An 8738-nucleotide genomic window follows, 5' to 3' on the forward strand; every position below is an offset into this window, starting at 1 on the left:
GGTCTGGGGCAGCCGGGGTCGGGACCGTAAACTCTCGCCATCAAGCGGGTCGGGGTCTGTAAGCTTGCTAAGCCCCAAAGCAACAAGCCTTGTAAAGGCCCACATGGAAATTAATCCTAAGTTGCGCCATCCAGGATTTGAACTCAGGACCTCCTGGATGGCGCCATATCCTTGCCTCCCTTCTCAACCAGTTGAGCTAGGAGGCTTGGATTTAGCCCATTGCATGGTCTAAGTGTGAGAAGTTTCTTTTATATAGCATATTTTGTATAGTTTGGTTTTCTTGTTGTTCTTCTCCCACTTAGCCCACTGCTTGGTCTAAGTGTGAGAAGTTTGTCTGTCTACATGTTTGATATGTTTGTGTTTATACACATGTTTTGTTTTTCCTTCTCCCACTTAGCCCATTACTTGGTCTAAGTGTGAGAAGTTTTTTTTTCCTGTTTAGACCACCTCTAAACTTGCCACCTCCTTGGTGCTTACCTCAAACGAAATGTGAGCGTGATGGTGGCCAAGTCAGTGTCGAACCTTCCAATGTACGATGCCCCTGAGCTATTTAACGAGGCGTTTTTCTTCAACAAAGGGCTCTTGAGGATGAAGGATGGAGAAGTCACATTTTATGAAGTGGGTAAGGTTGAAGTGGTGACTGTGAAGAAAGAGTTGGAGGATGTCGAGGTGCAAATGAATGCTGATAGAGAAGAATGGCGACGTGAGATAGGAGAGGATAGGAGTGAGATGAGCATTGTGAGCTCGTCTGTTGCGGTGCTCAAGGGGGCCATGGAAGTTCAGAATGGGCAGATGGCTGAGGTCATCAATGTGATGATGAGGATGATTACCTCAATGGAGAAGAGATTTCCCCCGGCCTAGAAAATATACCTCCCAGACCCAGCAGCTAGCCTAAACAACTAAGCCCAAAAGCCTCCTCACTCAAGAAAGCCACCAATGATCCAGTAAGTACCCCGACGAAGAAAAGGAAGAAAGTGATGACAAAACCACCCACCACCGTGTCTGTGAAGAAGGATGTACCCAAACTGACCGTGAAGGAGACAAAGGAACCTGCCCCATCGGTTCCTAAGAAAGTGAAGATTGATCGTCCGAAGCAAGTGCCCCAGAAGTCTGGCTCCCAAGGGAGCCAGAAACAGAATTAAATCCCCCAGTACCAAGTAATTTTACATTTCTGTTTTTTTTCTTTGGTTATTTTCTTTTGTTAATTGTCTGTTATGCATGTTATCTCTGCTTTTATGCATGCTTGTGGTGTCTGTACATATATGTGTTTTGTGTCTTCTCCCACTTAGCCCAATTCTTGGTCTAAGTATGAGAAGTTTTTGTTAATATAGCATGTTTTTGGATTGTGTTGTTTCTATAATGGTGTCTTCTCCTACTTAGTCAATTTCTTGGCCTAAGTGTGAGAAGTTTGTGTTGTATATATGTTTGTTGGTTTGTTTTTCTGTTTCTTCTCCCTCTTAGCCCAATTTTTGGTGTAAGTGTGAGAAGTTTTTGTTTTCCTTGGGTTTTTTTAGGATATGTAAATGTGTGCGCACTAACTGCCCTGTTTTCCACTTCATCGGAGTTGCTTGAGGACAAACAGGAATGAAGTGGGAGGGGGAGGACTTAGTGTAGTTAGTCAAAGCATGTATATGTGTTGGTTTTTAAGTTAGTTCTTGAGTAAGTAGAGTGTCATTTTTTAGGACTTCTGTGTGTAAGTATAAACTGGCAAAATAGAAAGCAAGATTCCCTTAGTGAGAGTGATTGCAGAGAGGATGCATGTCAATTTTTGAGATCTCTTTCCTTAATAAATCCAATCAGTTTGGAGGAAGTAAGAACGATAGAAAAGCCTTAATATAATCTAGTTGTGAACCCTTCTAAAAGTGAGTTAAAAGCCTAGAGTAGAACACTTTCTACTATAAAAAAACAGAGAGACTGCCACTTGATGCTTAGTGGGAAATGACATATGGAAGTAAGGACTAAAGGAAATAGGAGAAACCAGTTGAGCTTAATTCTTTCAAATCTACTGGACCCGCCTCATCGTAAGGGCACCCCCTAGCTAGCAAAGTTGAGCTTGTTCAGAATTGTCCCTTTCTTTTGGCACCTTAGCTTTCATGTCATGTGAACAAGGGGGCGAAGTGGGGACAACTCACCATTAGGGATAGAAGATAGGTTGAGAAATAGGGGAATATAAAGTACGAAGTTAGAAAATAAAACGGGCAGGAGATTTTGTAACCTAACCTGGTAGAATTGTTAATTAGTAAAAAGGCAGGAAAATCATACAACCTGGCCCAGGAAAAAAATATGAAAGAAAGGAAACGAGCAAGAAACATTGTAACCTGACCCGGTAGAAAAACATTTATTAGAAAACGGGCAGGAAATTGTATAGCCTGACCTAAGAGAAAAATATAAAAAATTAGAAAAAAAAAAGAATTAGAAAAGGTGGGCAGGAAAAAATTTTGTAACCTGACCCAGTAGAGGATAGTTAGGGAATAAGGCCAAAATGGCCAAGGCACAACTCCAAATTTTGGAAAGTTAGATTTGTAAATAGGGAGGTTGTTTCCATCTTTTGTCCCTAAGTTCACATGTCCTTCATATATTTGAATTTATACATTTTGAACTTAGAACCCTTAAGATTCTCACCTACATACATTACAATCCCCTAGCCCCGTTATAACCGAATGAAAAGACCTTAAGGAACTTTTTCTATGTCAGTAGAACCCAAGGCATCAGTGGTATGGCAAAAGCATAAATGAGTGAATGGTCCTAACATTTCTGGTGAGGAATGAGCGACCGAGTGAATCCAACAATTGGTAAAAATAGAGGCTATCTTTTTCAAACTGACAATCTGAGACTGTAGACGATTAGATTGACCTTAAGCTTGTGGGGACAACTGTTAGAACTTGAACGAGTTTATACATTTGTGTTGTTTTCTTTTTTTTTGTCTTACTTGTTTTCTTTTATAGTGTGTTTGCGTATGTGGTCTAAGTCTTTCTATGTCTAGGTCTAAGAGTTTATGTCAGTTTCTTTTCTTTAGAGTCAGTCAAGTAATAACCATGCACGAAATTTTGCCTTATTTCTTTATTTTGTCTTTCATACTTGAGGACAAGTATGGTTTAAGTGTGAGCAGTTTGATAAGGCTCATTTCATGCATCGGTTATGTGGCTAAATTCTGTGATTTTCATGAACTAACACACGTTTATAAGTTTAAGTGCGTAGAGGATCTGCCATGCCGAGGAAATGGATGAAAAATCTACTAGGCAGAGGGAATCGAAGGAAATTGAAGTGAAGAATACCGGTTTGCAACCTCACCTGGGAGATGACAGGAGTGATGGCAGGAGTAGCTGCGAAGCAAAAGCGTCTTTTAAAGGATTTTCTAGGAAGGGCAAAATTGATAAATCAACAAGGAAGAGTGCCCTAGAAATCTGAGCCTCGGCTATAAATAGAGACCATAATCATGAAGAGAGGCATCGAGTTCCATCTTAGCTTTTGTTCTTAGCTCACTTCTTACACTTTTCTCTGCGCACTTGACATCAATTGTAACATCCCAAAAAAACGACCATAGACAAAATTTGCTATTCGGATGAGAAAATCGATGAATTAGAGCTTTCAACTAATAACTTAATTATCGGAAATAATAACAATAATTTACCATATGATTTGAAATAAGGAGGATTGTTTTAATAAAATTCGAAAGTCGTCAGTTTAGTCATCGACTGATTTCTTCGAAACGTAAAGAGTACTAATTAAAGTATTGAGCAATTCTTTTGCATGATTTGTATTATATATTTGTTAAATGTTAATCTTTATAATTGGATTAAAATCTAAGAGGATAAAATAATTGGATATATGATTCATTAGAGGTTTATTTTATTAAATTCACATGAAATGAAATATATTATCTTGTTTAAAGTATAGGGCACACAATTTTCAGCAACTTGGACATGTCTTGGCATTTATGGAAAATTCTAGAAAAAGAAAAGTTACATGTGTTTATTTGAAATTATTCCACATGTACAATTTTAAAACCATAGTGGATGCTATTTATATTGATATATATTTAAAACTTCACCCCAACCACATGGAGGTGGGAGAGTATCACGGTCACCATGGGAGAGAAAGGAACCGTGAGGTTCAAGCTCTAGCCTCGATCGTCCGCTTACATAAACCTTAATAAATCGAGTAAGTTCTTTCTATTTGTACTATTTTTAAAGCATGATATTGATAAAACTTTGAGATGGGATTTGGAGATTTTGTCTAGAATTTGAAGGAGTAAAGAGTGTTTTGGAAGTTTTGATTAATTGATGAATATGTGTTAAATGAGTATGTTTAAACATGTTTTGGTCAATTATTCAGAATCTGCTGAACTCTAGCATAAAGTTTACATGAGAATTGAAAATATTGCTTAGGGTTTATGGTCTTTATGATTAAATCCGCAGGATAGATAAGATATATGGTTATTGTGATGATTAAACATAAGTGGAAATAGAATTTGATATAGAAGTTTGAATCGAATTAAATCCCTTGATTTTTTCAGTGATCTACTCCGAATTATGTGGCTTACGTAGAATAGTGAAAATTCTTGTTTAACAATTTTTTAGAACAACTTTGATGAGTCTAGTAGTGCCCTGAATATTAGGAAGAATTTTGGAGTTCATGTACTACATTAATAAATTGTCGTAACAATACAACTATAATCTGTCATCAATTTTTGTATTGGGTATTGTTTTCTTATATCTTATCAGATTTATGCAGAGTACTTGCTATAAGGAAACTTGAATAAACAAGTTTAGAAACAACTATGAGGTGTGGGGGTGTTCATTAAATATTTTTAACGAATTAATAAGTGCATTTACTATATATATATTATGTAGAAAACACTGATGGAAACTATCCAGTTTTGGTAGTATGTGAGAAAATGATGATAACTACCGAACAATTACGATTTTTTTTGAATAAATCTTGTTGGATTATAAAGTAGCTATCTTTGGGTATCTAAAAACACGAGTCCAAGGCTTCAAGCCTCTAAAAAGCCTTCCGAATAAATATATAATGTTTATGACAAATCAATCCACACATTTGTTATTTTAGGAAGCAAAAGAAGGAGGGAGTGATGAGGCTCGTTTCACGCATGTGTTTTAGCACAAAACTACATCAAATTCTATAAACTAACATACAATTTTGAGCCAGGTGTGTGTGAAAATCCGCCATATTCAGAAAATGAGTTGATCAACTGGGCGGAAGAATGGATCAGGAGAAGGAGCCAAAATGCTGCGCAAATGGATCAAGCTGGAGCAAATGGCATGCAGCGGGAGCACCCAATGAGAAGACTGATGCATCGCATAAGAAAGATCCTCAAGGGCAAAGGGTAAATCAGACTTTTCAGAGAACAAATGCCCTAAGGATCAAGACCTCACGCCTTCCTATAAATGGAGATAGAGAATGAGGAAGGAGGCAACTTCTAGGGCGACACTCATTAGTTTTCACTTCTCTTCTAGAGATGGAATTGGGAGCTCCAAATACTTCATATTCATGATTTCCGTCACACACACTTGGTCCTGTTCTAGTTTAGTTTAGTTTAGTGGTAATTTGGTGTTGGTTTTAGCTTTTAATCGTTCTGTTCTTGCTATTCCAATTCGAGAAGAAGTGATGAAATGATTTCATGTATCGCTGTTTGTTGTTCAGTTTACTTTTGATGTTGTTGACTCTTTGATGTTTTTGATTCAGTAGATTTGGAGCTATGGTTTTGTTTTCAGCTGATGTGTTATGTTTCATGCATGCTACTTCTGATCTATTTTCGGTTTCCATTTTATGATGCACAAGTGTCTTGTTTCATGTTGATTTGGTTAGATCTGAGTTATCAATTCGCGTTTCTGTTTAGATCTGGTAGCTGATGTTTTATTTCTGTATGAGTACGGTCTAGTTTCTAGTTTACGTAGCTGTAGGTTAGATTTTAGGGGTAGATCCAAGTTTACAAGTGTTATGGTGTTTCGTTTTTCATAGCTTTTCAGATCTACTTTTTACTCTGTTTTTCATGTTGATTCGGTGAAGAAGATGAAGTTGTTAAAAAGTTTTCACTTTATCGTACACTTTGCAGGGGACTGACAGTCCCCCATTTATGTTGTTTGTCCATTTATGGAAAGTTTAGCTTAGTTGATCAAGTAGTTTTAGTTTCGTTTAATGAGTTGATCAGTTTAATTAGTTTAGTTTCTCAAGTCAAGTAGTTTAACTTAACCCACCCCCTAGAAACCGTGGCCGCAGCCATTCCCATTCCGTGTCCAACAACAAATGTTAAACGCATCATCTCTGTGGGATCGATCCTTACTTCCCTATACTAGTTAATAGTATTGTGGGTTAAGTTTTTTTTTAATAAAAAACGCCCTTTATGGGAGGGCTTTTAGGCAGACCCTCAACCCGTGAATAAGATCAAAGTGTAATGTTCCAACACATGATCTTTAGTTCAAAAGTGACTAAGAACCAAAACATGAACATGAAAATACTAAGCAGAGGTCCCACAATCTGGGATCCTCCATGCTATCAAGAGGAAAAGAAGTACTACATAAACAAAAGGATGAGGCGAATATAAAATAAAGCTGGCCATTATGAGAGTAAGTTCAACCCACATCTCTACGTCGGAAACGAAAGTTAGGATATCCCACCTGGTCCATCCTAACTAGCGCCTTCAGGTACAGAGGGGCAGAGATTGGATCGTAGTGTGTGAGGGCAGGGGTCTGGACCCCCCTACCTGCCAGAAAGTCGGCAGCCGGGTTCCCTTCTCTGTATATATGTGAGAATCGAACCTGCCGCTATGATGTCATACTCCGGATCAAAGCCATGTGATGTCTAAGATCCGCAGAGCCAAGGTGACCAGATGACAATAAGCAAACCAGAGCCGCTGAGTCCATCTCTATCCAAATATGTGTAGAGAGCTCCATAGCCATCTCCAAACCCCGAATCAAAGCCAAAAGCTCCGCCTCAAAGCTCGACGATGAAGCTACTGGAGAACAGAAGGCCCGCAGCAGGCCTCCATCAGAGTCTCGAACCAATCCTCCCTCCCCCGCCTCCAGTGTCGATGTAGAGAAGGCGCCATCAGTGTTCAATTTCACCCAAGGGGCATCAGGTGGATGCCATAGGACCATGAGGGACCGCAGAACACGCTGTCTGAGGGAGAAAGGCATGAAATCAACCGACGACGAACATCCCCTCCAATGATCAGTAGAAATCTAACGTGGATGAAATGATCAGGCAGTCTACTAGCTGATATGATGAAAAGCCTATAAGAGGACATAGCAGAGTCTGAGGTAAACGAGAATAGGGAAGAGGGAGAAGGTGTAAGTGAAGCCGAGGAAAAGGAAACATCTAGTGCTGAGAACAAGTCAGGGCCATCACTGAAAAAGCAAGAAGAAATAGATACTGTTGAAGTGGAACTAGCAGAAGAAGAGTCCCAAACTGAAAAAGAATCTACCACTGTACTTCTTGAGGACAAAGTGTCACAGAGCATTCTGGAGGAACAAGAGGATGAACCTCAAGGGACGGAGGGAGCAGTCGTCAAGCATTGTAAAGGACCAGACATTGTGTTGTCCTCTCTCCAGACAGGGAAAGTGCATGTGCCGGGCGAGGAGGTGGAAAGCTCTACAACTGGAGTGGAAGGAAAAAATACACCGGCATAGAGACCACCTCCAGTGATCGACAAGTCTGATGGGTGTGGTTACGAAGAAAGTTCACCAGAACTGAAAAAGGAGAGGCCAAAAAGAAAGGCTGCAAGGTTTACCTACTTGGTGCAACTACAACCATGGCCTGAAACGATTAGGATGGAAAAACCTCCTAACCCTGGATTACGTCCCAAGGAAAAGAAAAAGAGGACGTACAAGAATCACAAGAAAAAGCGGGCAACCATGATGGTGATGTTTCCTCAGGAAAATCAATGGAGAGAGATGAGAAGAGTTAATTCAGGAGCTCTAGTCGAAGATTGTTCCCATAATGGTTTCTTGACTTCTGAGCTGATCAAGATGGAAAAGACATCAAAACCACTTGATCCAGTCAATTGCAAAAGTGGCAACGGGAACCAGAGGATGGATGACTATGAGGACAAAAAGGAAACTGCCAAACCAAAAGTACAGAGGTACAAGGTTGATCAATTGGGTAGAAAGTACTACTTCTCAAGTTTTGGTGGAAGTCGAAGCAAGTCGGATTCAGAAGAGCAAGTGCAAAATTGCAACTCGAGTGATCCATCACATCCTAGGAGCTACAAAGTTTCAGGGAGTATCCTGCTTCATAACCTTTTCTTTGTTAATCCACATACAAAGGATAATTGGAAATAAATCGGCAGTATATGCGGAAGGAGAAATCCCACTACCCATATTCAGCCTGATCAAGTGAATAAATAGTTGCTAGACAATTCTCAGAAAATTACGTACTTAGCTCAATGCAAGGTACTTGCAATGATCAAGTTAATTCCGAGAATTTGCCTACAACCTTAAATAAAGTTTTTATTTGTTTCTAGTTTTATCTAAGGTTCGAAAATAACAAAAATATTTTCAAAGTATTTGGACGTATCTGCCGGAGATTTGAATTTCAACGCAATATTTCTTAGAATCTTGAAAAACCTCCACCAGTACTCTAGAAAATCTTTTATTTTATTTTTGCATGCTTTATTTTCAGATAAGGATTTGACTGAATAGGTGAGAGAGAGAGAGAGAATTACTGCAATTTTGTTTTTAACCGGAAGAGGTAAAAAGAGGGGGAAGCTGGGAAATTTT

The 8738-nt window shown here is 39.1% G+C and overlaps 1 long non-coding RNA gene across 1 annotated transcript; it reads left to right on the forward strand.

Moving 5' to 3' along the window:
• The first annotated feature begins 4078 nt into the window (after positions 1–4078).
• On the forward strand, positions 4079–5646 carry LOC121741277. Its single transcript, XR_006037822.1, has 2 exons — positions 4079–4161; positions 5170–5646. It is a non-coding gene; the product is annotated as an uncharacterized LOC121741277 (long non-coding RNA).
• The last annotated feature ends 3092 nt before the right edge of the window (positions 5647–8738 follow it).

The sequence above is a fragment of the Salvia splendens genome, chromosome 7, assembly GCF_004379255.2.
Source record: "Salvia splendens isolate huo1 chromosome 7, SspV2, whole genome shotgun sequence".
Lineage (NCBI taxonomy): Eukaryota > Viridiplantae > Streptophyta > Magnoliopsida > Lamiales > Lamiaceae > Salvia > Salvia splendens.